This window comes from Trachypithecus francoisi, unplaced genomic scaffold, assembly GCF_009764315.1.
Source record: "Trachypithecus francoisi isolate TF-2019V2 unplaced genomic scaffold, Tfra_2.0 Lachesis_group8, whole genome shotgun sequence".
NCBI lineage: Eukaryota > Metazoa > Chordata > Mammalia > Primates > Cercopithecidae > Trachypithecus > Trachypithecus francoisi.
Window position 1 is genome coordinate 75,020,056 of NW_022681473.1, and position 22,767 is coordinate 75,042,822.

Here is a 22,767-nt window from a genome sequence, read left to right on the forward strand (position 1 = left end):
CAAGTATGCACAAAGTATGTATGAGCCATACAAAATTGAGACACAAAAAGGAGTGAGATGGCTAATGCTTAAATAGCACCCTCTTGATAGAGGAGAAGGAGATAAGAGAATGTAGGCAATTTTGAGGGGTAGTAAATGATTTTTAGGAGAGTTGATTGGGCCCAAGAACAGATCATCATTTGTGAATTGCTCTGTTTGGAAACTGAATGGGACCTTAAGAACAGACAATAGTTTGTGACAATCTGTCTAGGTATATAATATTCCTGTCTTTCTTCCTGAAATATGAGTTTACTCTTCTCTAAATAATAACATTTCAGGGAAGGTATCCAAAGCAATTATGTTCCTTCTGGAGTAGCTTCAGAAAAAGAAACCAGAGAGTTTGACCCTGTGCTTGGGAAGAGACACAGAAGGTCAAAAAGTCATTTATTCTGAGACCTTTTAATTTCCTTTAATTCAAAGTACTAAGCATGTCAAAGAGCTATATTTTGGGTATCATTTTCTAAGCCCCAATGTAAGAAAGAAGGGAAAATAAAAACACATATGTGTATCTCATTTGTCTAATGGGGGGGGAAAGTTTGCCCAAGCCACCTAGGGTTCCTGGCTAAGCCTAAAAATAGGAGAAAAGCACATAAGTTTAATTCAATGAAAGTTTATACATCACATGGGAGCGAGCCATCATAAGGAAATGAAGACCCAAAGACCCAAGGAAAACTGTATATTTCAAAATAAATCTGATAAAAGCAGTGGATAGTTGTGAAGAAACATGATTGGACAAAAAGGGGTATGATCTAATGGTAATAGACTGGAGGGACAGGGGAGAGGAGAGAGAACTTCAATAAGGCCCGTTTGTTCAGATTTTTCCTGTGTCTCTGTATGACATTCCTTCCCCCCATATATACAGCAGGATACTTGCCACATAAGAACCTTTAGGGTAAAAGAGAGGTCAGAGAGTGACCTTTCTGGGTTTCATGCTTGCTTTGGGGAAGAGGAGTTCTAGTTTCTATGATTCACCCAAGGGGAGAGGAATTCTGCTTTCTATGACTCAGCTTGGGGAGGAAAAATAGTAGGGAAAGGTGAATAGAAGAAGGTCAAAGAAACTCTGAGCCCTTTCCAATCTTCTTCAGTTCAAAGTACTCAGCATGACAAGGTACCATAATTTGAGGTATCATATTCTGAACCCAACACTACAAAAGTCAAGTTAGGAAGGATAAATAATGTCCCAAGTGGCAACTATCTGAGGCTGGTATTGCACAGGTGGTAAAAAGAATTTACCAAGGCAGCTGTATGTAAAGAAAGGCAGGTTTATTTGAGAAAGTAGGAAAAGGCATTTCAAGAAAACAACAGGTAGGTCAGCAGGAGAGGAGCTGACTGACAGGAGAGAGAGACTTGCTGGGGATTTTATAGGATGATGTTTGTGCTGTATGCTGAAGAGGGCTTTCTCTTTTTGCTTTCTCTTGGTCCCGCCAGCCCAACTCCCCTTCCCTAATTAGGACTCCACAAATAAGGCATAACAAATAATAAAAAAAAAAGGGCGGGGAGGAGGGGGAGAAGGGAAAGCTCTTCCTTACAGGAAAATGTCAACAAATGTGTGTAGAAGAAATGAGGCAATCAGAAAACTACCAACTGGAAGACACCATAGTAATAATTGTTTGGGAAAGAAGATGATACACAAAATATTTACATAAATTCAAAATATTTCAAGGGGTACCAGTGCCAGATAAGTTGGCCAATTAGAAGCAGCTGCAGTCTGCGACTGTCACAGAGAGGAATGAAAACAGGACGCGAATTCTGCACCTTCAACTGAGGTATCCAGGTTATTGCATTAGGACTGACTAGGTGGACAGCTGGACCCAGGGAGAGTGAGGAAAAGCAGAGTAGAGCAATGGCCCATGTGGGAGCAGCACAGAGCTAGGGCAACCCCCATCTCCAGCCAAGGGAGGTGGTGAGTGATTATGCACCCCCATTTGGGAAACCATGGTTTCCCCATGGATCTTTGCAAACTGTAGATCAGGAGATCCCCTCGTGAGCCATTGCCACTAGGGCCTTGGATCCGAAGCAGAGAGCTGTGTGGAGTCTCCACATAATGGCCACTGGGGCATGCACAGAGACCCAGGAGTTTTGTATACTCTGGCCCTGGGAATTCCAGTGAGGTGGGAGATCCATCCGTGCATTCCACTCAGAAGGGGGCTCAATCCAGGGAGTTAAGTGGCTTCATTCTGTGGGCCCCACTCCCACAACACCTCACAAGTTAAGACCCACTGGCTTGGAATTCCAGCCAGCCAGTGGCAGCAGGCTGGAGACTGCCTAAAATAGACCAAGTTCCTAGGGGGAAGGGCAGTCACCATCTCTGCAGTTAGAGTGGGCCATTCTACCCTGCCGGCTCCAGGGAGTCCAGGCTGTCCGGACTGGAAGGAGTTCCCCACAATACAGCATAGCTGCCATGCCAGATCATGGTCAGACTGCTTCTTTAAGTGATCCCCACCTCCTCAGTGGGTGGGGCCTCCCTGTGGAAATTACAGCAACTTCAGCCAAGTTTTTCAGACAGAACTCTGATCTCTCCCTAGGACGAAGCCCCAGGGGAAAGTGGCCGCTGTCCCTGTGGTTCAGCTGGCTTAGATGTTCCAACCTGCTGGCACTGGAGAGTCTGGGCATTCTGGACGAGGGGCTTCCCCCTAGTACAGCACACCTGCTTTGCTAAGGGGCAGCCATACTGCTTGTTTAAGTGGGTTCCTGAATCCCTTCCTCTGGACTGGGTGAGAGTCTTACAGCAATTGCATAAGAAGTGAAATAATAACAAACAGCCTTTCATACCACAGCACATCAAATTAGAACTCAAGATTAAGAAACTTATTTAAAACCACACGACTACATGGAAATTGAACAACCTGCTCCTGAATGATACTTTGGTAAATAAAGAAATTAAGGTAGCGATCAAGAAGTTCTTTGAAACTAATGAGAACAAAAGACAAAGTATCAGAATCTCTAGGAAAAAACTAAAGCAGTAAGAGGGAAATTGAGAGCACTAATACCCACATTAAAAAGCTAGAAAGATCTAAAATTAACAACCTAACATCACAACTAGAAGAATTACAGAACCAAGAGCAAACGAACCCCAAAGTTAGCAGAAGACAAGAAATAACCAAAATCAGAGTGGAACTGAAGGAGATAGAGACATGAAAAACCCTTCAAAAAAATAAAAAAATCCAGGAGCTGATTTTTTGAAACAATTAATAAAATACATAGACACTAGCTATACTAATAAAGAAGAAAAGAGAGGAGAGTAAAATAGACACACTCAGAAATAAGGGGGATATCACCACTGACCCCACAGAAATACAAGCAACCAAGAGAAAACTATAATAAATACCTCTATGCACATAAACTAGAAAATCTAGAATAAATTGATAAATTCCTGGACATATACATTCTCCCAAGACAGAACCAGGAAAAAATTGAAGCCCTGAATAGACCAATAACGAGTTCTGAAATTGAGGAAGCAATAAATAGCCTAGCAACCAAAAAAAGCCCAGGACCAGATAAATTTACAGCTGAATTCTATCAGAGGTACAAAGAAAACCTGGTACCATTTCTACTGAAACTGTTCCAAACAATTGAAAGGAAGGACTCCTCCCTAACTAATTTTATGAGGCTAGCATCATCCTAATAACAAAATCTGACAGAGATACAACAAAAAGAAAACTTCAGGCCAATATTCCTGATGAACATCGATGCAAATATCCTCAATAAAATACTGGCAAACTGAATCCAGCAACGCATCAAAAAGCTTATCTACCATGACCCGACCAAGTTGGCTTCATTCCCAGGACACAAGGTTGGTTCAACATATGCAAATCAATAAATGTGATTCATCACATAAACAGAACTAAAGAAAAAAACCACATGATTATCTCAATAGACACCAAAAAAGCCTTCAATAACATTCAACATCCTTTTATGTTAAAAACTCTCTATAAACTAAATATTGAAGGAACATACCTCAACATAAGAGCCATACATGACAAACCCACAGCCAGTATCACACTGAATGGGCAAAAGCTGGAAGTAGTCCCCTTGAAAACTGGCACAAGACAAGGATGCTTTCTCTCACCACTCCTACTCAATATAGTATTAGAAGTTCTGGCCAGGGCAAGCAGGCAACAGAAGGAAATAATATTCAAATAGGAAGAGAGAAAGTCAAATTATCTTTCTTTGAAGATGACATAATTCTATTTCTAGAAAATCCTGTCGTCTCCACCCAAAAGCTTCTTAAGCTGATAAGCAACTTCAGCGAAGTCCCAGCATACAAAATCAATGTGCAAAAATCACTAGCATTCCTTTACACTAACAACAGGTAAGCAGAGAGCCAAATCACGAATGAACTCCCATTCACAATTGTCACAAAGGGAATAAAATACCTAGGAATATAGCTAACAAATGAAATGAAGAACTTCTTCAAGGAGAACTGCAAATCACTGCTTAAGGAAATCAGAGAGAACACAAACAAATGAAGAAACATTCCATGCTCATGGACAGGAAGAACTGATGTTGTGAAAATGGCCATACTGCCCAAAGTAACTTATAGATTCAATGCTATTCCCAATAAACTACTATTGACATTCTTCACAGAATTCGAAGTAACTATTTTAAAATTCATATGGAACCAAAAAAGAGCCTGGATAACCAACACAATCCTAAGCAAAAAGAACAAAGTTGGAGGCATCACCAAATGACTTCGAACTATACTACAGGGCTACAGTAACCAAAACAGCATGGTACCCATACAAAAAAAGACACATAGAGCAACGAAACAGAATAGAGAACTCAGAATAAGACAGCACATCTGCAACCATCTGATCTTTGACAAACCTGATAAAAATAAGCAATGGCGAAAGGTTTCCCTATTTAACAAATGGTGCTAGAACTGGCTAGCCATATGAAAAAAACAAACTGGACCCTTTCCTTACACAATATACAAATTTAACTCAAGATGGATTAAATAGTTAAATATAAAACTCAAAACGATGAAAACCCTAGAAGAAAATCTAGACAGTACTATTTAAGACATAGGCACTGGCAAAGATTTAACAAAAATGACAAAAGCAATTGCAACAAAAGCAAAAATCGACAAATGAGATCTAACTAAACAGCTTCTGTGCAGCAAAAGAAACTATCATCAGAGTGAACAGACAACCTACAAGTGGGAGAAAATTTTTGCCAGCCATCCATCTGACAAAGGTCTAATATCTAAAGTTTACATGGAATTTAAACAAACTTACAAGAAAAAACAACTCAATTAAAAAGTAGGCAAAGGACATGAGCAGACACTTCTCAAAAGAAGGCATTTGTGCAGCCAACAAATATATGAAAAGAAGCTCAACATCACTGATTATTAGAGAAATGCAAATCAAAACCACAATGATATACCATCTCACACCAGTCAGAATGGCGATTATTAAAAAGTCAAGAAACAATAGATGCTGACTTGGTTGTGGAGAAAACGTAATGCTTTACACTGTTGGTGGAAGTGTAAATTTGTTCAACCATTGTGAAAGACAGTGCAGCAATTCCTTAAATATCTAGAAGCAGAAATGTCATTTGACCCAGCAATTCCATTACTGAGTATATACCCAAAGGAATATAAATCATTCTATTATAGAGATACATGCACATGTATGTTCACTGCAACACTATTCACAATAGCAAAACATGGAACCAGCCCAAATACTGCTCCATGGTAGAATGAATAAAGAAAATGTGGTGTATGTGTGTGTATATATATCATGGAATACTATGCAGCCATAAAAAGAAACAAGATCATGTCCTTTGCAGGGACATGGATAGAGTTGGAAACTGTTATCCTCAGCAAACTAACACAGGAACAGAAAACCAAACACCACATGTTCTCACTTACAAGTGGGAGCTGAATGATGAGAACACATGGACACATGCAGGGGAACAACACACACTGTAGCCTTTCAGGAGGTCACAGGGTGAGGGAGAGCATCGGGAAGACTAGCTAATGGATGCTGGGCTTGATACCTAGGTGATGGGTTGACCTGGGCAGCAAATCACCATGGCACACTTTTACCTATGTAACAAACCTACCTCAGAATTTAAATGTTGAAAAAAAAAAATAGTGTCTCTTATGAGATTCTTATTAACTACTAAAAGAAAATCGTAACTTTACAGTAGATAATCTGGAAGCTACCTTAACCAAGTGAACAACGCATAATCAGTAATTTAACAAATACATATTTTAGATACCTTCTCAAATCATGTAATGAGAAGGATATATCCCTTTTGTAGGACTCTGCCAAAAATGTATAACTTGAATTTAATCATAAGGAAACACCAGAAAAAAAATTAAAGGCTATTTTACAAAACAAATGTCTTACATTTTGGGGGAAAAAGAAATTCAAGGTCTTGAAAGACAAAGGTAGACTGAGAAATATTCTTCATTAAAGGCGACTAAAAAGACATGAAAACTAAATGCAATGTATAACACCAGAACAGAGCCTGGATCAGCAAAATTTTTTTTCTCTTTTTTATAATAAAGACTTTTAGTGGAACATTTAATAAAATTTTAATAAGATCTATAGAATAGATATTTAGATCAATGCTAAATTCCTAGTTTTTATCATTGTACCTTGGTTATATAAAAGAATGTACTTGGTTTTAGAAAATACATAGTGAAGTATTTAGGGATAAAAGGCAAATTGCTCTTTAACCACACCCCCAGAAAAGTACGCACGTGTTTGTGCCTAAAGAGAATAACACAAATACAGTAAATATTAACTTTGGAGAATCTGAGTAAAAGTTATACAGGTTATTTTTGACTATTTTTATAACTTTTCTTTGTTTTAGATTATTTATAAACAGTTTTTAAAAGGAATCTACAGATCCAAAAATCTCAACTGTTTGAAGTATTACATTAAAACTATAGCAAAATTAGTAATCAGAATGTAACTATGTCCAATGTGAATATAATAAAAGGGAATGAAAGAGATCTTAAATAAACATAAAATGCTCAGAGATAGAAGAAAATATAACATCAATATTTTTAAAGCCAAACAAATTATGTTGGAAAACAGGAAGAGAGGGAACAAGAAGAACAAGACAGATATAACAAAGAGCCATTAAAAATGGAATAAAAAATAGTCATTGAAACAAAAATTAATAGATATTATATACCATAGACTAAACGTATTCAGAAAAATTGGGAAGATAGCACAAGAAATACCCTCAGAACACAGCACTGAAAGGCTGAGATCTAAAATACTGAAAGAGTCGTACAAAGACATGAAGAATAGATTGAGAGGGTCCAATATATATCTTCTCAGAGTACCATAAAAGGAGGATGAAGAGAATGCTAAAAAAGCAGTATTTCCAGGATTTCAAAAAGAGATGAGTCCACTGATAGAAAAAGCTTTAAGAGCCAGCGTACATACATACAATTAAACATGCACTCAGACACACAGGAGTAAAGCTGAAAATCATCAGGAATAAAAAGGAAATCTTAGGAGCTACAGTAGAAAACAATCTACAGAAAAACAGCTGAATTAAGCAGAGAAACTGAAAGGTAATAGAATATATATGTTCACAGTGCCACAAGAAAACAACTGTTGCCCTATAAGCTTATAGCTAGCTAAATTATCATGCAAAAGGGACAGTGCAAGCATACAAATCTTAAGATAATTTAACAATAAATATTCTCACAACAATAATTACTAAAGGATGTACTTCAGCAAAAAGAAAAATAAACTCAGAGGAATGTCAAAGTATAAGGATAAATAGTGAGCAAAGAAATTAATAAAATATATCGTAAGTCAAATATGGAGTATTTTATGGATATGAGAGATTGGAGTATTCAATGAGTTATTAAAATCCATCAAGGTCCTTGTCATATTTGAGAAAGATAAATATAACTTTAGATTTCTTAGAATAATTTATAGATTATGTATGCCAAAAAGATAACCAATAAAAGAACAGAAGACAATCAGATGTTTCCAACCAGCAGAGGAAAAAATAAGAAGAAAATATAGAAACATTTTCAGTACAACAGGAAGTAGAAATGGGTGGGTGAAGGAGAAAGGAAATGGGTGGTCAACAAACAATGTCCTTAAATGGCGGAATAAGTCTAAAGACATTGGGAGCCACAATAATGCAAATGAACTAAACGTATCTATTTAAGATAGATAGCAAACTGAACAACGTAAATGTTAATAATGGTAGTTAATACTTACTGACTATTCTCTAAGTGCTTTACAGAGATTAACACACTGAGTCATCACAATGGCCTATAAGGTTTGTACCATTACTGCACCATTATTATGGATAAGCATATTGAGATTTAAAGAAATTTAGCAAATTACCTAAGGACACAGTTAGTAGGTGGCTGTGATTTACACCAGGTAGTTTTACTCCAGAGTTTAACCTTTGTGACCATTCTATTCTGCTAAGACTCAATATAGTCATATGATCCAAAGTTATGTATTTATTAAAGATTATACTCTAGAAGAAGCTTTATGGATGTAAAAATGCCAGCAGGATTATTTTAAGTGAAAAAAAGTATGTTATAAAAAGCATATATACTAATACTATCCAAAGTTTGATTAAACACACACACACACACACACACACATACACACAAAGCACATATACATACTGAGAAAAAAATCCACCAGAGAACAGTTGTAATTACTTCTAAATCTTGTGATAGTAGGTGACACTTACTCTGTTCTTTATATATTTCTGTATTTTCTGCAGTGAATAACTGTATGTTATTTTGTTAAACATGTTTTCATGAGACTTGTACAGTGTCTAGCACATTAATAATCAAGGGAGAGAGGTCAAATCACAAAGTCCTTTCATTAACTAAAGTTGAGTGGAAGCTACAGAACCAAGGATATTGTGTTATCTTACTATCAGAAGCTCAGATCCTAGGGACAAATAAACTGCATACTTAATAAAAAGATTCAGCAAAGAGATAAAATCCTAACAAGCTGCCCTTTTGTGTTAGTTTCAGGATCTGATTTTTGGAATCCCATCTAAATTGTGACTTCAAACGAAACCTGAAAAAAGCTTTAGCTGTAGAAATGCATTAAATAGAACATAGAGTCCAGGAATGTCAGAGCTGCAAATGTACTTATGGAGATTGCCACCTACAGACTAAATCTCTCACTTATACATCAGGGGAAAAGATCCACAAAAGCAAAGAGACTTGTCCAAGTTTATATAGACTTTCATAGCTGAACCCAGACTGGAACTCAGTTTTTCTATCTTGAATAAAGCAACTGAGGTTTCTGATGTTGAATTATTTACCCAAAATTGCACAGCTACCAAAAGGTAGAGCCAGTATTCTAATTTGGTTTAACAGGATTCCAAAATTCATTCTGTTCCTGAATTATAATCAAATAGACAATTTTTCAATTATTCATAGAAATCTAATCAACAAATTTCTCAATTGTTTATTTAATATTATTCAAGAATATGAAATTATTTAATATTATTCAATAATTTTTATTCACCTAGCACTTCCATTTTACTAGCACTAAAGAAGAAGTAATTTATCTCTTCTTTCAGCCTTCTTTTTCCTGTTACTTGAATCTCTCTCTCTCTCCATATATAGTATATGTATACATATATGTATATGTATATATGTGTATGTATATATGTGTGTGTATATGTATATGGAGAGAGAGAATCTATCACCTCAAGCATTTATCCTTTGTGTTACAAACAATCTACTTACACCCTTTTAGTTTACAATGTGCAATTAAATTAGAAAATATATATTTTTAAGTTACTGTGAATTGGAGATGGAGTTTTTTTTTTAAGAATTTTCCCTGTGACCTCTCTCCTTTTTAATTTTCTGTGACTTACTCTCTGAAAAGCCCAATACTTTTAGAAAGCAGGTGTCATGTCATATAATTGCAGTTCTCCTTTTAGAATTTAATTTTGTTTCAGTCCCCTTGTTATTTTTTCCCTGTCAACACTACCAATAGTTGCACTCACAAATAGGCAGTAACCCTTGCCTGCATGCCTAGTGCTGTTTTCCTGTATTCATTTTGCTTCTGATTTAACACGTTTGTATTAAGAATGTACTTGTAGCACAGCCACTTTCTACATGAAAGGAGAATTTTGTTGTGGTGATGAATACTGTTTTCCAGTAGATAAAATAATTTCTAAATATCCTGTTAGCTTGATATTTTTAACCAGGCTTTCTCCCAGATGAAAGATCCTAACTGAATGTAGCAGGAGATCATCTTCCCTTCCAGGCTTCCAGGAAATGCCCTCTTCACTGTCAATTATTTATATTGTGAGCATCCAGGCAAGGAGACTGCATAGCATTCTGCTTTTGCATTTTTCATATTTGCCTCACCTTTGTGATGTGGAAACTGTATGGTAATGAAGTACACATTCATCTAATGAGTGAAAAATAAATAGTTTTTATTTTTTGAATACATTGTGGTAGTTGGGGTTAGATGTGATGGAATTAATGTTTTGTCTCTAATGTCTTAGGACCTAGTGTAGGACCTGTTTATTCTAAGTTCTCTGCCTATGTTATCCCAATTTATTTTTCACAAATACCTTACAAGGGAACTATCAACCCATTTTAACATGAGGCTTAGAGTAGTTAAGTAATTTGCCTGAGTGGCATAGCTAAGACATGATGGAGTCTGAATGTAAGACCAAGTTGTCCTTACGCTCTTTACACTGAAACACACTTCTCTTCACAGTCTAAATATATAAAGTGATCAAGTGGAGAAAAAGAATGAAATAATAATTATACTCTTTATTCAGACTGACACATTTCAATTGGCAAGGAAATACTAAATCAGTTAGTTGTTCTAGAATTGAACCACGTACACTATAATTTTTATTTAAGAAACACAAACTGCTTTTTAAAAAGCAATAAAAGGCTTTAGAAATGTATCAGTTTTCTAACATAATTATTTGTCTGTGTATGTGAGCAAGTGTGGGAAAAAAGAGAAAGAGAAAGAGAAATGCAGGGGGCAGACTTAGGGGCATGCCTGTGTGAACACACATGTTCAGCTATTATTCTTAAGTGGAAATCACTCCCAAGCAACATATTCAGAAACTCAGCTGGGATATAGAAGGGTAGAAAACCACAGAACAACATTTAGAAAATTACTAGCAAAGTAAAAATCCTGGTGATTAAAAACAAAAAGAAAAAAAAGGGATTGGGGGAGGGAAGCACAAAAGACACTTGAAACCAGTGCATCAAGTTACCATGGCAACTACAGTATGTGGGTTGAGATTTATATGACTCCATTGTTCCAGCAGAGAAATTCTAAATGACACCCTAGTGGCCTGACAGAGTCGATGCATCTCCCAGAATGCTCCGGCTTATTACTCAAGAGTGCTTTAGGCACAGAGAAATAACAGGATCACAGTAACTTTTGTCAGTTCCAGCCTCCCTAAGACACTTGTTTCTTCAGTCTGGAGGCAAAACACTCTCAATTTCTGGAGCCAGTCCTGACCAAGCTTAGCATAATATTAACATTCTTATATTTACCTGTGGTTGAGGATAGCATTTACCTTACTGTCTGAAGTACATGATCCAGTATGACTGGAATCAGCTCAATCAGCTCTGGGCACCTAAATCCCTCTTTGGTTTTCTGCTGGAACAGCAGTCTGCCTGATTCCCAGGCAACTTAGCTAAGGTTCTAAAATTCTGACTAAACATTACCATTGTTAATTAACACCATCAGCACAACAATCTAGTATTCATAACAAATAATTGTTGAAAATGTTATATTACCTCTAATACTAATTAACAAACCCCAAAGTAGTTATTATCTATAGATGCTCATATGTTTTTATTAGTCCGTTACACATGAATGACAAATTGAGGCTAAGAAAAGTTAAGTGACCAGGGTCTGAAAACAGAGCCAAAAGTTGATTTCAGAAATGACAACAAAGCCTTTGCTGGGGGGATTTATCGTATTACATCAAATCTTGGCTATGGTTAGGTCCAGGTCCACCATTGTAACACAAACACTAACAGAAATATAAGACACACAGAATATTATGGCTTGGTGCTGTTGTACCCCATTTACCGCATGGGCAGGCTGAGATAGCAGGGACAGCAACTCCAGTCCAAATTAAGTCCAAATTAGCCATGCTCCTATTACCTCTGAATATTAGATCACTAGTTGAGAAAAGAGGGTGCCCTATTTCTAGGCTCATTATCTTAGCTGGAACTCCATCTGTTTCTTGCTTCTCACTCTTTCTCACTGACCCTCAATGGAAAGAAAAAATAAAAAGGAGGAGGCAATTAAGATGTTTTAAGCATCTATTATGTGCTCGGCACTCTATTTGAATGTTATCTCATTAAATTCCTACCAAAAAAATCTATAGGTTAATTCTTTTCCTTCTTATTCTACATATATGACAACTAAGAATCAGCAGATAAATAATTTCCAAGGGTTACACAGTAATTATTAGAGTCTAACTAAGTTTCTTTGACCCTAGTCCCTTGCCTTTTGTCCCTTATCCCTTGGCATTCCTCTCAACATAGCTTGTCCAAATTATAATTATCTTTAGAGCTGGAAGGGACCAGAGTATGATCAATTATAAGAGATGTAATTAGTCAATATGAACGTACTATTAAAAGTAATCAAAATAGAGAAAACAGTAGGAGTTAGCTGAATAAATTAAAAGAAATTTATGCAAAGTCTTATACCCTCCAATATCTAATTCTAGACAAGGGGATTTTTTTGTAAAAGAGATTTTCCTTTTTTTTTAGGAACAGGTGTGCATAGATTAGGAATTTCTATTATGCCAAGGTTTCATTCGTTGCAATAAATGAGCTCCCATTTTGTAGAGAGGCAAGATAGTTAATAAGCAAACCAGTAATGGCAGCTTTTGGTGTGACTATTTCCTGATACCACCAAGCAGTTTCCCCCAAGTGAGACTAGTTGAAGGCATGCTTGGAAATATAACTGTTATTCAAACTGTCTATTTCCCTCATTTGGTACAGTAAAGGTTAGTTTCTTTCTTCAGAGTGGAATTAGGTAACAATTAGCCATCTTCCATGTCATAGAGGTAATACTATTAGGGCATAAATTAATACATATAATTAAAATTTTAATATAAACTTGTACAGTATTAGAATTTAGACCACCATTTTTCATGTTACACTTCTGTAATATGAGTTTATTTGGAAAAAAAATAAAAGCAAATTACCAGTTTCCAGTAGAACAAAATGTGAATAGAATAAATTTAACAACTATACTGTGTTATCATAGCAACCAATTTAAAAAAAAAAACTGATGTGATAAAAAAATGACACAAGAGAACGAATGTATCAAGTTGTTATGGCAACTGGGGAACGTGGGTTGAAATTTATGTATCTAGAATCCAAGAGAATATTCTAAGCAACTAAAATAAACATTTGCTTATTAAAACATCCCCCAAATAGTACTTATCTATAAGCATTGAAGTGTTTTCATTATTTTGTCTGCTTTTTTCTTTTATTTCCAATGGATGATTTTATATTGTGAGCATTTGTATTTTCAGTTCAGCTTACTTTTTGGCAACAGATACACCAAGATGTAGTTTGGTTTGCAGAAAATGGTGCAAAAGCCAGTTTCAAAATAGCATCCTCAATCATGTTTTACCCTTTCACTCTTCTTTTAACAAAATGTGTATTCTATCTGCTTTTTCTTCATAAAGAAGTTCCTGCTTACTTGATCAATCAAATTCATTATGTTCTCTTTACCTGATTTTGGATGTCTTTCCCTTAGACAGGATATGGGTTGAAGAATTATATAATAAATTTGGATATTTAGGAAGTCTTCTAATATTTTATGCACACACACTTTTCTTTTAGTAGCATAACTGGTTGTTTGGACTAAATGTTCTAATGGCATCTGCAGTTTCTACATAACTTTGCTCATGCTCATGTAGAGTATCTCATTGTGAGAGCAGGAAAGGTGAGATTCTCTCATGAATTCACGCATTTTTGTAAAACCTTTTCCCACTGCCACTCATACTCTTTTTTCCATCCTTCTGTCTGCTTGGCTGATTCTTAATCATAACTTTCCACTGTCTACCCATTTGAGCTAAGCATCCCTCACCTTTGTCCTCATACCACCCTCTGCATACTTATAGCTAAGTGCCATCATCCTCATCAAAATCAACATAATTAACATGATCATTATCACATAGATTACATATTAAGCATTATCTATGCGCTAGTGACTGCTAACTACTTCCCAAATATTATTTCGTTTAATCTTCACAAAGCCATATAAGGTAGATATAATTACCACCACTTCTCCATTTCATAGATAAGGAAATACTGAGGCCTAGAGTTTGTCACTTGATTTAGGTCACATACTAACTCAATTACAGCCAAGAGATTTTAATCCATGTCAGTAAAATACCAAAGCTCATTTCTTTATCATTTAGCCACTAAAATTTTTTCTTTAGTTTGTTTTGACATTAAACTGAACTTTTTGAGAATTTCCATGTGCCTACACTGTAGATTATCTGAACACATGTCTTATCTCTGGTGTCTCCTGCACTGTTAAATAGAAACATAATATGAACCACAATTGTGAGCCATAGAAAAATTTTATATTTTCTAGTAGTTGTATTAAAAAAGTAAAAAGAAACAAGTAAAATTAATTTAAATATTTCATTTAACTCAGTATATGCAAACTATTATCATTTCTACATGTAATCAACATATAATTATTAATGAAGTATTTTACATTTCTTTTTTAGTACTAAGTCTTTGAAATCTGTTGCATATTTTATATGTATCCAACATCTCAATTTAGACATGCAACTTTAGTGGCTACCATATTGGACAGAGCAGCTTTAACTCATGCCTGATAAGTAGATATGTAAAGAATGTTCAATACAAGTTTTGTGGAATAAATAAATAAATGGGAAAATACATAGAAATAGAGAATTTTAGATTTGCATTCATAGAATGACCCAATTTACCTTTATGGAACTTTCAAAAGTTTGTTTATGAGGAAGCTAAAAGTGGCTATGTTAAGACATAACATAGATACATAGTAGTGTATTCATGTTGTGATAATTCCAGGATTACTGCCACATCCTGACCTATCATGGAGAATTACCTGCCCAGACACTTGTGTATGCTGAAATCCATAGCAGTGAATCATCAGTCAGCTAAAAAAGCCTCCCATTTTTAGACCATGGGTTTCCCATTCTTAGGCTTGGGTTTCAAGTTACAATTCATCATATATTTCATTTTAAAAACTCCTTTAGATCATTTTAATCAATGGCTATTAACAGTAGGTTAAGAATATACATTTTAAATCAAATTAAATCAGCCCATATTTATAATGAATAAAGTATATCTCAAAGTATCCCCCTTAAATAATATTTTCATATTAAAGTAGGATATTTTAAACCCCTAGACATGCTGACACTACATTGAATATTACTGGTAGAAATAATCAACATTTTAAAAATCTATTTATATAACAGATATACTGAACATTGTAGTATCTGTGCAGTCAAAAAACCAACCTTGAGATCACACCTTGGTGGCAATATTGAATATTACTAAAACTGGCCCAGGGGACATCTATAGAATAAAACTGCTAAGACTTTATTTACAAATAATTGCTAAGACTTTATAAAATAAAATTATTCTTGACTAAAAATAAACTGAAGAAAAACATCAGGGAATGAGAACATGGTGATTACTCTAGAAAACTTAAAAAAATTCTTCAGAATATCTACGTGAAAAGCCAAAGGGGGAGAAAAGAACAAATAAAAATATGGCTGTCATGACCGAATGGCTCATTGCTTATTAGGATGGGACCCAGTGACTTATCTTACAAGGAAACTGCCAATTCTGCTCTTCATGTTATTCATTTAAGTTGAGTACTAACTGTAATAGACATGACTAAAAATATATCGAATTGGAAAACCAAGGATAAAATCTAGACAAAATTACTAAAAATAACAATTTCAGGACTCTGGGAACTGACCAAAAGTGTACAACAAATTGAGAAATGTTTATTCATGAAAAACTACTCAACCACAGGTAAGATAGTGGAAATTAGTATCAGCGTTGACTGGGCATGCTCCCATCTCCACTCTATCCAGCTCAGTTTGCTAGTTCTATTAGGATGAGAAAAGTCATAAGAACCAGTATCTTTGCAGCCTAATGGAACTCACTTGATTTGGACTGGAACATGAGAAAAAAATCCACACTCAGTGGCATTGGCAGTAACAGTAACAGTCTCAGTGGCAAGCAAAAGGAAAAAACAGTGGCTCCACTGAACTTCAGTTGTAGTGCTGGTTGGGGCATGCAAAACATCAGCAGACTAATCAGTAGTTGAACAGGAAGATCCATGAAATGAGACAGCCATAAAGGGCCTTGATAAGCTATTCACACCACCCTGCTGATGGGAAAGTCTTAAAACTGTTCAGGAGAGATTAGAGAAGGCCTTAGTCTCTCTCTATACCCCTGGCTGAATATAATCCACAAGTGCAGAAGAGACATGGGAATGGAGGACCTAAAGAGAGTAAAAGTTGGCCGGGCGCGGTGGCTCAAGCCTGTAATCCCAGCACTTTGGGAGGCCGAGACGGGTGGATCACGAGGTCAGGAGATCGAGACCATCCTGGCTAACACGGTGAAACCCCGTCTCTACTAAAAATACAAAAAACTAGCCGGGCGAGGTGGCGGGCGCCTGTAGTCCCAGCTACTCGGGAGGCTGAGGCAGGAGAATGGCGTGAACCCGGGAGGCGGAGCTTGCAGTGAGCTGAGATCCGGCCACTGCACTCCAGCCTGGGCGACAGAGCGAGACTCCGTCTCAAAAAAAAAAAAAAAAAAGAGAGAGTAAAAGTTGACAATGGCTTGTAAACTACTTGAATGAACTATGAATGGAATCCCCAAACCCAACACAGATCCATCAGCAGAGGTTGGAAGCTTTGCTGATTTAAGATATTTAGGCACAAACTCTAAGCAAATATTGGCTGACCACTAAGCTATGCTGACACAGGGGTGACCCACAGAAAGCCAGGAGTTAAAACAAAAGTGAATATTAAAATCCTACAGGGAAAGAGATTACAAAGATTGAACGCAGGAAAGTTGTAAACAAACAAAACACAAGCAATAACATCATTCCCATCAGAGTGGGAGGCAGAATCTAGATTTGCTATAATCTGATATTTAAAATGTCCAGTTTTTTAAAAAAGAGACATGCAAAGAAACATGAAAGTGTGACTCATGCTCAAGAGAAAAGTAATCAATAGAAACTCTCTCTTAGTGAATAAACACTAGACCTAACAATGACTTTAAAGCAAACATTACAAATATATTCCAATAATTAAAACCCATTTTTAAAAAACTAAAGTATGACTATAATGACTCAACTAACAGAAAATCTCAATAAAAATGAATTGTTTTAAAAATTTAAGGGAAACTCTGAAGTATAACATTTAATAACTGAAATTTAAAAGTCACTAGAGAGACTCAACAGCAGTTCTGAAATGTCAGAAGAAAATATCAGTAAACATGAAGATTAGAAATGATCTAACCTGAAGAACAAAGAGAAAAAAATGAAGAAAAATTAACAGAGCCTTGGAGACCTCTAGGACAACATCAAACATACCAACACAAGTAATGGGAGTCCCAAAAGGTGAAAACATTGGGAAACAGGCAGTAAAAATAAGCCCCAGGCTTTTCAAATTTGATAAAAACTACTAAGCTATAGATCCATGAAACCCAACAAAACCAGAATAGAAAAAACACAAAGCAATATCCATATAAATACATCATAGAAAAACTGTTGAAAGAAAAAGAAATTTTTTAAAGCAGCAAGATAAAAAATATTACTCATTAAGTAGAGAGAAACAGCAATATGATTAATGGCTGACTTCCCATAAGAAAGAATGATGGCTAAAAAGACAGTGGAATTATATATCAAAGTGCTTCAAGTTAAAAACAAAACAAAACCTGTCAACCAAAACATCCTCAGGAAAATTATTCTTCAAAAAGGAAAGAAAAATAAAGTCATTACCAGATGAACAAAAATAAAAAATTATTCATTCCCAGGAGACCTAAAAAACTGGAAAGAACATTTGTCCATCAGTGGCTAAATAGTTATACAAACTGTGGTGTATCTATTCAATGGAATGCTACTTGGCAATATAAAACAACACACTATTGATACACATGACAACTTGAATGTATCTCAGTAGCATTATGCTAAGTGAAAGAAGCTAGTCTCAAAAGATTATATAGTGTATGCTTCCATTTACATATTTTTCAAAAACACAAAACTATAGCAATGAGGAAGAGATCAGTGATTGCCATAGGCTAGATGTAGATGGAGAAGGTGATTATAGAGAGTTAACAAAAGGAGGGAGGTTTTGAGAAATTAAAATTGTCTTATATCTTGATTATGATGAAGATTACATGTGTTAGAATTCATAGACCCATGTACCAAAAGGCATCTTTACTTTATAATATTTGGAATAAAATAAAATAAAACAAAGAAAACCCACATAGTTGAACCCTACACTCACAATGAATGTATTTTTTTTTCGTTAGAGACAGGGTCTCACTCTCACCCAGACTGGAGTACAGCAGTGTGATCATAGCTCACTGCAGTCTTAAACTCCTGGGCTCAAGAGATTCTTGCACCTCAGCTCCCTGAGTAGCTAGGACGACAGACGTAAGCCACCTTGACTGGAGGATGTATCTTATAATATATAAATTATACTTCAATAAAGCTATAAATAAAAGTTACTGTGAAACTAAACCTAATTCAGGCAGAACTTCTAATGCTTTAGACCCTTCAGGAATGAAAGTTTGTTCATCCTAGCAAAGGATCATGTATAGTTAAGGTACTCAAATATATGTATTCAGTATAGAAAATTTCACAAAAAGAATTGAGTTGATTTAATAGAATTTACCTCCCAAAACACTCCTTGAACCAAATTACAGGTATAGTTTTCTTAAAAGTATTCACAATCATACACATTGTTTAAACATTCTCAGGGTCAGAATGGCTAGGACTAAACTAAGCTCCTGAGCCAAAATGGTATATCACATACCAGAATCTCTGGAAGACAACTAAAGCAGTGTTAAGAGGAAAGTTTATAGCAGTAAACACCTACATCAAAAAGTTAGGAAGATCTAAAATCAACAACCTAACATCACGCCTAAAAGAGCTAAAACAAACAAACAAACAAACAAATCAACTCCAAAGCTAGCAGAAGAAAAGCAAATAACCAAGATAAGCTACACTGAATGAAATTGAGATGTAAAATTCATTTGAAAAAAATCAATGAAACCAAAAGTTGGTTTTCTGAAAAAATAAACAAGATTGATAGATTGCTAGTTAGATTAATAAAGAAAAAGAGAAGATCCAAATAAACACAATCAGAAATGACAAAGGTGATATTACCATGAACCCCATAGAAATATAAAAGCTCTATTATGAACACCCATATGCACATAAATTAGAAAACCTAAAAGAAAAATGTTTGACATCACTAATCATTAGAGAAATTCAAATCAAAACCACAATGAACTACCATCTTACACTGGTCAAAATGGCTATTATTAAAAATTCAGAAAATGACAGATGTTGGTGATGTTGTGAAGAAAAGGGACAATTATACACTGCTGGTGGGAATGTAAAGTAGTTCAGCCACTGTGGAAAGTACTGTGGAGATTTCTCGAAGAACTTAAAACAAAACTACCATTCAACCCAGCAATCTCATTACTGTCATTACTGGGTACATACCTAGAGGAATGTAAATCATTCTACCAAAAAGACACCTGCATTCATATGTTCATTGCTGCACTATTCACAATAGCAAAGACATGGAATCAATCTGGGTGATGAAATCATTTGTATATATGCACACGTGCACACACACACACAAACTTAGATATATTCCCAATGAAAAACAACAACAAAATGGTGTATGGTGTATCATAACTTTCTGTACTCCTTGCTAAGACTTTTTGGACCCAGCAGTAATGGAAGGAAATAACAGAAGTTAAATTCTCTACTTCTTTTTTAAGCAAAACTATGCAATCAATTTCACTCGCACCACACACCACACACACATACACACACCCACACATACACATTATTCCCCCACTTCATCCCCCACTAGGCTCCAATGGCCACAAAACTCAGTATCTATGGAATGCAAGGAAGAAAACAGTCCTGGCTAGGTTGAAAAAATTCACTGACATGCTCTCAGAGGAATTCATGCTAAGAAAATCCGTATGTCATCACTAATTTTCAGGATATGGAAATGGCTTTCTCAAGAATGTTATAGGGAACATTTGGAGTATGACAGCAAATTGCTTCAAAGAGACTTTCTCACTTTTCTCCTTCAAACATGTATCTCATGTATGGCCCAGGAAGATGTATATAGATTGGTTTTCTGGGAGTTTTTTCCTCCATCCACAGATATGGCAGAAATATATTACCATTGATGGGCAGGCAGACATTCCAGCAACAGCTGAATATTGAATACTTCTTATATGTCTACTAAGAGTCATATATACATTATCTCAATTGACCCTTACAATAAGTTTGAGAGATGACTATTATTATTTTCATATTATCCTGGGTTTTGTGAGGCTCAGAAGTACGAAGAAAATTCCCCTAAGTAATGCGGTTACCTTAAAATACCCTATGAAAAATGTATTATTGCTATTTTACAAATGAGAGAAATGAAGTGACTTAGCAAAATTTACATAAATAGAAAGGAGTTGAACTGGAATCAAAATGAAGTTTGATCTGACTACAAATTTACATGCTTATCAAGGTGGAATTCACATACAGGCTTTGGAGACAAAAAGACTTAGGGTTATATCCCATTCTTTCCACTTACTAGTACCATGAACTTGAGCACATTTCTTACTTAACCTCTTTGTACATTGGTTTCCTCATCTGTAAAATTATAATAAAAGTGATAAAGCATGTATTGAGTTCAGTACACACTAACTACTCCATAAAAACAGCTGGTGTTATCATTATCATTAAAATCTTGCATTATTAACTTCAGCTAAATTAAATTAATTCATCCAAGGAATTCTGATGGGACTGTGACATAGAGACAGTTATCTATAAGGAATATGGGAGGGGAGGTCAGCTACCTAGAACAAAGGGAACGTGGGTGAGGAACCACAGGGGGAGTGCCTGATTGGCCAGGAAGACTATGACAGATTTGAGAACCCTAAGGTAGAAACAAGTGCAACAGGCATTGGAGTAGAAACTGGAGGGGAATTATTAGGCACTTATTAACAATGCTAGGAAACATGATAGCTACCTTAAATTCTTCATCTTATTTGATCTGGAATCAGGAGACCCAGTTTTTCCTTTTAGTATTTTCTTAGATTACAATAAATCACCAAATCCTATTATTTTTGCCTTTGAAATTTCTTTCAGATTCATTGTCCCACATCATTCATTTCATTCCTTCTGTCATCTCCCTGAATCAAGGGCCTGTCTTTTTATACTCAGGTGCTTAAACCCACATAGTAATAGCATGCACTCCATTCTTCACTTCAATCCACGCATGTTTCTATGGCAGCATGGAAAGTACAGGATTTAGATTAGGACAGCACTATTTTGTTCTCTTCAGCTTTTGAACTGAAATATAACTCACTATACCATAAAATTTACCTTTCTGAAGTGTACAACTGCATGGCTTTTAGTATATTACCATTATCCTTATATACTTAAAGAACATTTTCATCACCTCAAAAAGAAACCCCATATTCATTAGCAGTTACTGTCTATTCCCCCTTCCTGTGGGCCCTGGCAGCAATAATCTATTTTCTATCTTTATGAATGTACCTATTTTGGAATTTTATATAAATTGAATCATATACTATATGCACTGGCTTTTTCCACTTAGGATAATGTTTTCAAGCTTCATCCATGTTTTAGCATGTATCAGCAGCACATGCTTTTTATAGCTGATTAATACTCCCTTATACAGATTCTATATATTGTTTATCCATTCATCAGTTAATGGACACTAGGGTTTATCTCTATTTTTGGGTATTATGTATAATGTTGCTATGAACATTCATGAAGAAGTTGTCATAGAAACATATATTTTCAGTTGTCTTGAATATATACCTGAAGTGGAATTGCTGATAACTGTGTTTAACCTTTTGAGGGAACAGCCAGACTCTTTTCCAAAGTCTCTGCACTATTGTAAATTTCCAATTTCTGTATAATTGGAATTTCTCCATATCCTAGTCAAACTTCTTCCTTCTGGTGGGTGTGACTTGGTGTCTCATTCTATTTTGACTTGCATTTCTGTAATTATTAATGTTATCGAGCATCTTTTTGTGTGTTTTAGTCATTTGTTCATCTTATTTGAAGAAATACATGTTCAAATCCATTGCCCATTTTTTTAAATTGGATTGTCTTTTTATTGTTGACTTGTAAGAGTTCTTACATATGCTGAATACTTGACCCTTTCAATATTTTCTACCATTCTTTGGGTTGTCATTTTTACTTTCTTAACAGTAACCTTTGAAGCACAACAGCTTTTAATTCTGATTTTAATTTTATTTATCCACTTGTTGATTGATGGGCATTTAGGTTGGTTCCACATTTTTGCAATTGTGAATTGTGCAGCTATAAACATGCATGTGTAAGTATCTTTTACTTATAGAGACTTCTTTTCCTCTGGGTAGATACCCAGCAGTGAAATTGCTGGATCAAACAGTAGTTCTACTTTCAGTTTTATAAGAAATCT